The following is a 7,933-nucleotide window of genomic DNA, read 5'->3' as shown; positions in this document are numbered from 1 at the left end:
GGCTGTTGGTCCGAGGTAGAACCAAATGGATTTAAATAGTGGAGTAGAGTGGTGGGTTTTTAGTGAGTGTAGTGTCAGATGGTAGGGTATTTATTTATTGGTATATTGTTATTTAAAAAATATATATAATTAAGCAAAGTATAACAGAGTTATACTCCAATCTAGTAGGTGGTGGTAATGCAACGTATATTGGATGCAAACCACCGTTAAACCTCATCGAAGAAGAAATGTTACATTTCAAGAAAACAAGCTCGCATCGATTTAACAGCTAAACCATTTGCTAAATGTTATGTTAGCTGAATACTATGACACATAAAAAGGTTTGTATTGCTTATTTCTTTATAGCTAGTAACATTAGACAAGGATGGTCAGTTCATTGGTCAACCATGGTGGCTGGAGTGAACGTAGGTTCTAGACCGAGTTTGTATCACGGCTGTATGGCCTTTGGTTCTCAAACTACCCTTTCTCCAGCCCTGATTTAGCTAACTAAAGTCTTGATGAGCAGGGGGTTGGAGGATTAGTAGCCTATGCAATCAGGTGTGTAGAGAGTCATTTTGGCACAAAAGCCTGCACACCCAGTAGCTCTACACAAGAAGGGTTTCCCAACCCTTGACTCACTGCAGGGTAAGCACTTGAAGGTCTTGGCACTTCGATTGAGTCCTGTAATGTGACAGTCATATTTTCAATCATTGGGATGGTTTGACATTGCATTCAACAGTGCTATCGACTGACTGATCTACAAATCACCTTGCATCAAAAATAACAACTCATTATTATTTGTAGATCAGTCAGTCTGTCACAATTTATGATACATCACGGTTTTGATGCTCTTGAACACAGCCATTGTTTGGTTTCAGAGATTTGAGGTGACTCTATAGCTGACTGAACTGAAGACAGAATCTCAACCATGGTGAAGCGGTATTACTGTGACTACTGTGACCGGCCATTTCAGGACAACATGCACAACAGGAGAAAACACATGTACGGTGTTCAACACCACAGATCTTAAAAAGCCTGGTTTGACCATTTCAGAGGTAAGAAGAGTTTAATTCCAACATAGTTGGGGCCTCGGTCTGAAGAAACATTGTGTTGGTGCGCTGAAGTGTGTAAAAAGTTTAAACTATATGTTCATGGAGAGATGCTTTTAGAAAAAGGGTTGTCTACTTTTGAAGAACAGATGAAGGAACTTCTTGATTTAAAAGGCTTTATTTACTTGGCATTTTGGCAGGCAGCAGGACCAACATCAAGTTGCCAATGTGTTTTCACTATCACGTTTATTGTCCTACATTAGGAAAATCTTGGCATAGCTCACACATTGCATACACAAAACATATAGATAACGAACTAGGAAACTAACACAGACATGAATAGTACTCCCCCACCTGCCCATACGATGAAGCTACTGGAATGTGCTTAGGCTTGGTTTCCTACATCAGATCAGGGCGTAAAGGTTTGACACAGTAACCAATCAGAAGACGTAATGTAATTACAAAATAACAGCAAAAAGAGATGGTTGGGGTTAAATTCAGATGGATGTGATCAAATGCAATTCGGTTCAAGTCCTTTTCTAAAAATAATTGACAGTGACCCTATCTCTGCAGTTGTTTTTTATCATCTGACATACTTGTGGTAATAGGCTGTAGATTTTAATGTACACATTGACACCTCTTCTCTCATCACAGATACAGCAGCTATCCTGTATGATGAACGGACTAAGAAACCATGCAGGAGGTTTCTAAATACTGGTAAAGATTGCAATTAAAGATACAAGGAACATGTCGTGTGAATTAAAGACCCTTACGATTTATCTGTGTAATGCTTATATTTTTGTCCTTTGCATCAGGCCAGTGTGTGTTCGGCAACAACTGCAGATTCTCTCACATGTCAGAGGGACATGGAGATCAAGCTGATCCTAACTGTTATAGGCCTATTTCTATTTTGACCTGTTTATCAAAAGTGTTGGAAAAACTTGTCAATAATCAACTGACTGGCTTTCTTGACGTCTATAGTATTCTCTTGGGTATGCAATCTGGTTTCTGGATGTGTCACTGCAACCTTAAAGGTCCTCAACGATGTCACCATTGCCCTTGATTCTTAGCAATATTGTGCTGATATTTTTATTGACTTGGCCCAAGCTTTTTATACGGTAGACCATTCCATTCTTGTGGGCCGGCTAAGGAGTATTGGTGTCTCTGAGGGGTCTTTGGCCTGGTTTGCTAACTACCTCTCTCAAAGAGTGCAGTGTATAAAGTCAGAACATCTGCTGTCTCAGCCACTGCCTGTCACCAAGGGAGTACCCCAAGGCTCAATCCTAGGCCTCACGCTCTTTACAATTTACATTAACAACATTGCTAAGGCAGTAGGAAGCTCTCTCATCCATTTATATGCAGATGATAGTCTTGTACTCAGCTGGCCCCTTGCCGGATTTTGTGTTAAATGCTCTACAACAAAGCTTTCTTAGTGTCCAACAAGCTTTCTCTACCCTTGACCTTTGTTTTGGAGGTGTTCAGAACAAGGTTATGTGGTTTGGTAAGAAGAATGACCCTTTTCCCACAGGTGTGATTACTACCTCTGAGGGTTTAGAGCTTGATGTAGTCACCTCATACAAGTACTTGGGAGTATGGCTAGACAGTGCACTGTCCTTCTCTCAGCACATAACAAAGCTGCAGGCTACAGTTAAATCTAGACTGTATTTCCTCTATCATAATCACTCCTCTTTCACCTCAGCTGCCAAACTAACCCTGATTCAGATGACCATCCTACCCATGCTAGATTAAGGAAACATCATTTATAGATCGACAGGTAAGGGTGCTCTCGAGCGGCTAAATGTTCTTCACCATTCGGCCATCAGATTTGCCATCAATGCTCCTTATAGGACACATCACTGCACTCTATACTCCTCTGTTAACTGGTCATCTCTGTATACCCGTCACAAGACCCACTGGTTGATGCTTATTTATAAAACCCTTTTAGGCCTCGCTCCCCCCTATGTGAAATATCTACTGCAGCCCTCATTCTCCACATACAACACCCGTTCTGCTAGTCACATTCTGTTAAAGGTCCCCAAAACACACACATCCCTGGATCGCTCCTCTTTTCAGTTCGCTGCAGCTAGCGACTGGAACGAGCTGCAACAAACACTCAAACTAGATAGTTTTATCTCAATCTCTTCATTCAAAGACTCAATCATGGGCACTCTTACTGACAGTTGTGGCTGCTTTGTATGATGTATTGTTGTCTCTACCTTCTTGACCTTTGTGCTGTTGACTTTGCCCAATAATGTTTGTACCATGTTTTTGTGCTGCTACCATGTGTTGCTACCATGCTGTGTTGTCATGTTTTTCTGCCTTGTTATGTTGTCTTAGGTCTCTCTTTATGTAGTGTTATGACTCTCTTGTTGTGATGTGTGTTTTGTCCAATATTTATATTGAATACATTTTTTTAAATCCCAGGCTCCCTTCCCTGCAGGAGGCCTTTTGCCTTTTGGTAGGCCTTCATTGTAAATAAGAATTTGTTCTTAACTGACTTGCCTAGTTAAATAAATAAAATGGAGAACCTAAGAATGCAGATTGAAGGTGAGTTGTTTCCACAAGATGGCACTGTCTGCCATGGACATGGTCCTCAAATGAAGGGTATTCAGTTATGAGCAATGGCGTCGTCGTCATTTTAGTTATGCCTTGCATGATAACATTTTTAAGAAGTCAAATTTACATCATTATGGTGGCAAGTTACTCTGGTGTTTGAATTATGAACATGCAATGCCACTCTGTTCATTTAGGTGGTTCAATGAAATCTCTCATAGTAAGCATCGTTACTAATTTTGCTCGGAATTCAAAGTTACCATGGTGCTTGTGTTAATTAGCTCCATATTAAGTGGTGCAGTCTGAACTCTAGATGAAAGACGGAGCAGAGAGGACACAGAGCACAGAGCATCCCCTGAGTGGAGCATAGAGGAGTTTCTCACCATGAGGGAGAAGAGGAGAGCCACCCTCAGCAGTGGAAGGTACAGTATGAATAAATGGTCAAAGGCTGTCAGTACTTACTGTGCATGCTAGTGGTAAAATGTTAGTTTCACTTGCACAGCGTCAGATTTGATACCATCAGTGCAAAGATAGCTTTTCCTAAAATTGTTAATCTATTTTACTCCCTACGGTGTTCTGAAAGAGGAAGATGATGACAATCAACCAGCGAATGATATACCACCACATTTCCTCACAATTCCTGACCTCCCTCCCTCACTTCTGCCCCCTCCCCCTAGTGGATGGAAAGTCTGGCTGAACTGAATGGGGTTAATTAAAGGAGATTCACCATTTTATTTCTCAAAGTTCCATTTGGTGATGCAAGAACTGATCATTTATTTTTATTAGGCCTCAAACCTTTACTTGATGAAGGTGAGTGAATTTTTTTATCTTCATATTTTCATTGAGTTTCTTCATTAGTCTACATGAGTCTTATGAGTTATGTGCATGCAGACTTGTTGAGTAAGTCCTTGGATTCAAGAAAATGGATTATGAATTATACATTTGCAGAATGTGAGGTTGTAATGCTTTTGAAATGATGACCTCAGGAAAGCAGCAGTACTGGAGTGGCTTCCACATTTAGAACAAAACTATATGTGATTTCCTTCCCTCCACCTATTCTTTATGATGAAAAGTGGTTTGTGTATTTTGGGAAGATTTATTTTGATTGGATGGATGTTACAGCTTTACCTCATCACTGATGTTGGCCACATGCACAAAAGATGGTGTCCATATTTGTAAAAACATATTTTTTGTGTCCCTATCTTCAGGTAATAAAATAGTGTTTCCCCACGTTTCATTTGTAGGGGATAATAGAACAAGAGCTATTCAGGACCTTACTTCAGTGTGTAATTGGAGCCCTGTCAGTATGTGCCACGCAACTGAGGGCCAGATCAGACCGTGCCTTGGCAGGATGTCACATCACCATGTGACGGCGACCCTTTGCCGGCATCATCTGCCTCTCCTGTGGCAGTGACACAGATTAAAACCCAAACTGCTACACCCTAGAATAACATTTTCAATTTGTTTCACATTGGCTCTGAGGGAGATGCCAGGACAGGGATACTTTGCTGGTTGGTTGGCCAGCAGTGTGAGTACCTCCTCTACTCTTAATATTATGGCCATGCTGGCTGTATTACATCTCTGGGCTCTGTTATAAAAACGCACATGGCCAATTTTGGAGCAGGACTACAGTTACTGACTTGTCTCAAGGCCTTAGTGTCTGCCTACCTGCCACCGAGAGCCCTGATAAGTTTCCCTGAACCAGGCATAAAATAACTCCACATAATTAAGTTGGTATTTACACTTGTAGTTTTGCATTTATTCAAACTATTCACCAAAATGTACTATGTACAGTCATTGTACTCAAACAAAATTCTAAGTAGAAAAGTTTGTAGCTATTAATAGTAGCTTTTTGCTACCTTCCAACCATTAGTATGCAGCTTGCATTGGTTGCTTAATTGCCGGTACACTGTGCTCTTTATATCTGCTCTGCTTCTCTTTACCATCCTCACTGGTCTTTAAGACCTTAACCACCTCCAATGAGAAGTTGCTGTGCTGAATACTGAGTCCATTCCCTGCTGAAATGTGACATATTAACAACGGTCTCTCTCGGCTCCGCAAGAGAATTACAAGCAGAGTCCTAATGTACGAGTGGCGCAGCGGTCTAAGGCAATGAATCTCAGTGCAAGAGTCGTCACTACAGTCCCTGGTTCGAATCCAGGCTGTATCACCTCTGGCCATGATTGGGAGTCCCATAGGGCGGCGCACAATTGGCCCAGCGTCATCCGGGTTTGGACTGGGTAGGCCGTCATTGTAAATAAGAATTTGTTCTTTTAATTGACTTGTCAAGTTAAATAAACTAAATAAATGAATACAAATGTACATTGAGTCTGTCTTTCTTGAATCCATGATAAAAATCTAAGTCACCTGTGTCTTGGAAATATCTCAGTAGGCTATTTTGTAACAGGTTGTTAGTGTAATTGTGTTTTACACAGGTGTTACTGAAAGCAGTTTGTATATTTTGTTATTCTACAACAGTCCCCCTCCCTACTGATGTTCCGTTATTGACTGTGTGCTGTAGGCACCTGGCAGTAGTAGAGGTCCTTCACTGTGAGTTGGTTTGTTTTTCACAGTCCGATCATTCAAGCATTGCATTTGGCTTTTATGGGCTTGAGGTTAAATGCAGAGTAAAATCCCCTAACAGCAAATCAACACTACAATTTAACTTCTGATTTGCAACACACAGTAAGAGAAATGGCTCCCCAGCAGCAGGTCTTCAGCTTCTCTGCTGAAAGCATATGCACCAGGAACTGATGAGATTCAGTTGTTGCCAGCACATGTCAGGCAGGTCAAACCTCATTTCACTGATTGGTCATTAATCATTAATGTCATATTTGTATTGCTATTTAATAGATATCACCCTAGTAGATAGCTTGGAATTAGGTTCAACATATGGAATTGTCACGACTGCTTCTTACAGTACGTAAGAATATAGACCATTATCCAGTTCTAGAAAATGGCAATGTAAACCAACCGGAAATGCATATTTGGTAAACATTCATATCTAATAAACATTCAAATTCCTTGTTTGGAATTGAAAGATTGATTGAAAATAAATGGAAAAGGAAGGTTGATTTTTGCATTATGCAGCAATAATGGTTGTAAAGATGCAGTGGGGTAATAGATAATATATTCATAGTGTATGCAGCTGCTTGTTGGACCTGTCATTGGTATGCAGTCCGAGATGCATTCATTAAATATTATTAAGGCTGGGCACATTCTCCCCTTCCCGAGACAAGCACCAAAAGTTGTAACACTTAATTAAGACGAGCAAGGTTCTGCATTGCCTTTTGGGGAACAAGTGCCAGGCTTACCCCCAATTGCTCTGAGTAATTTTAGCAACTGCAGACACTATTCCAAACTTAGATCCTGTTTTAAAACCATCCTACCATTTTAGCTTTCTCTTCTAACAAATGTAAATACTTAAAACAGCTTGGCAAATCTCAGGAGAATAACATGTTGTATGAATGTTCAAAACGTAGCTGTTGAGTCTTACTCTATCCACACAATATTATAAACAAAATGTGTCCCAGTGATATTTTTGTCATGGTCTGGAAAGCGGCCTAGATGTTTTCAAAGGCATGTAGATATTATTGGATTTTGTGGTCCCTGGAATATTATTTATTTAAACTCTTTGCTGTGGTGCTATGTGTTACAGTCTATGAAGGGCGATGTGGAGTTAGGGTACCGGATATGCAAAAGAAAAAAGATGGAAAAGGAATAAAGGCATAGATTACCATCATTACGTTTTAATTAGTTTCTGCATATCTGCACTGCTCAAAGAAACCCATTTCAAACAGCACCACTTTTTATTTAGATCCATTGCATAATAATTTCAGTTTATTGCATCTTTGGCTATTTACCATCGTTAAAAAAACAAGTTCCTATGAAAAATGTAACAGTTAATTTCTGTCCTTCTCCCAGGGGATAAACTAAACAGTCGTCAATATGATCCAAAGTCGTTCTGAATTGTCCCCCCCCCCCCCCCATCTTTGAGAGATCTTTGGCCAGCCAGCAACTAGAGTCTGCCTAAGTCCCCTTAGAGAAATGTTATAGACAGTCTACCAGACTCTTGTGAGACGGAGGTCCTCAAGGGAGAAAGGATGTGCCTTCCCTGGGTGTGAATCATAGACCTGTCACTGTCAGAGGGGTGAAGAGAAGACATGTCTTGTTTGGGACTAAAGTTCAGTGAGTGCCTTCATGTCAGATCCTCTCAGGTCATCAGCTTGTCAAGACACGATATCATCAAACAGGAGTCTGACATGTAAACAACGAGATATATGGGAACCCTTTGGGCAGTAGCTTTGTTTTCATGTTGCATGGTTTCATGGAAAATTGAGCTGCGTGATCAA

At 40.6% G+C, this 7,933-nt stretch overlaps 1 long non-coding RNA gene across 1 annotated transcript; it reads left to right on the top strand.

Annotated features, from left to right (window-relative positions):
• The first annotated feature begins 862 nt into the window (after positions 1 to 862).
• On the top strand, positions 863 to 1,807 carry LOC115149202 (uncharacterized). Its single transcript, XR_003866817.1, has 2 exons — positions 863 to 1,034; positions 1,683 to 1,807. It is a non-coding gene; the product is annotated as an uncharacterized LOC115149202 (long non-coding RNA).
• Positions 1,808 to 7,933: the final 6,126 nt, after the last annotated feature.

The sequence above is a fragment of the Salmo trutta genome, chromosome 15 (assembly GCF_901001165.1).
Source record: "Salmo trutta chromosome 15, fSalTru1.1, whole genome shotgun sequence".
In the NCBI taxonomy this organism is placed as follows: domain Eukaryota; kingdom Metazoa; phylum Chordata; class Actinopteri; order Salmoniformes; family Salmonidae; genus Salmo; species Salmo trutta.
The sequence above is the reverse complement of the archived record's forward strand: the minus strand, read 5'-3'. Positions and strand labels throughout refer to the sequence as shown.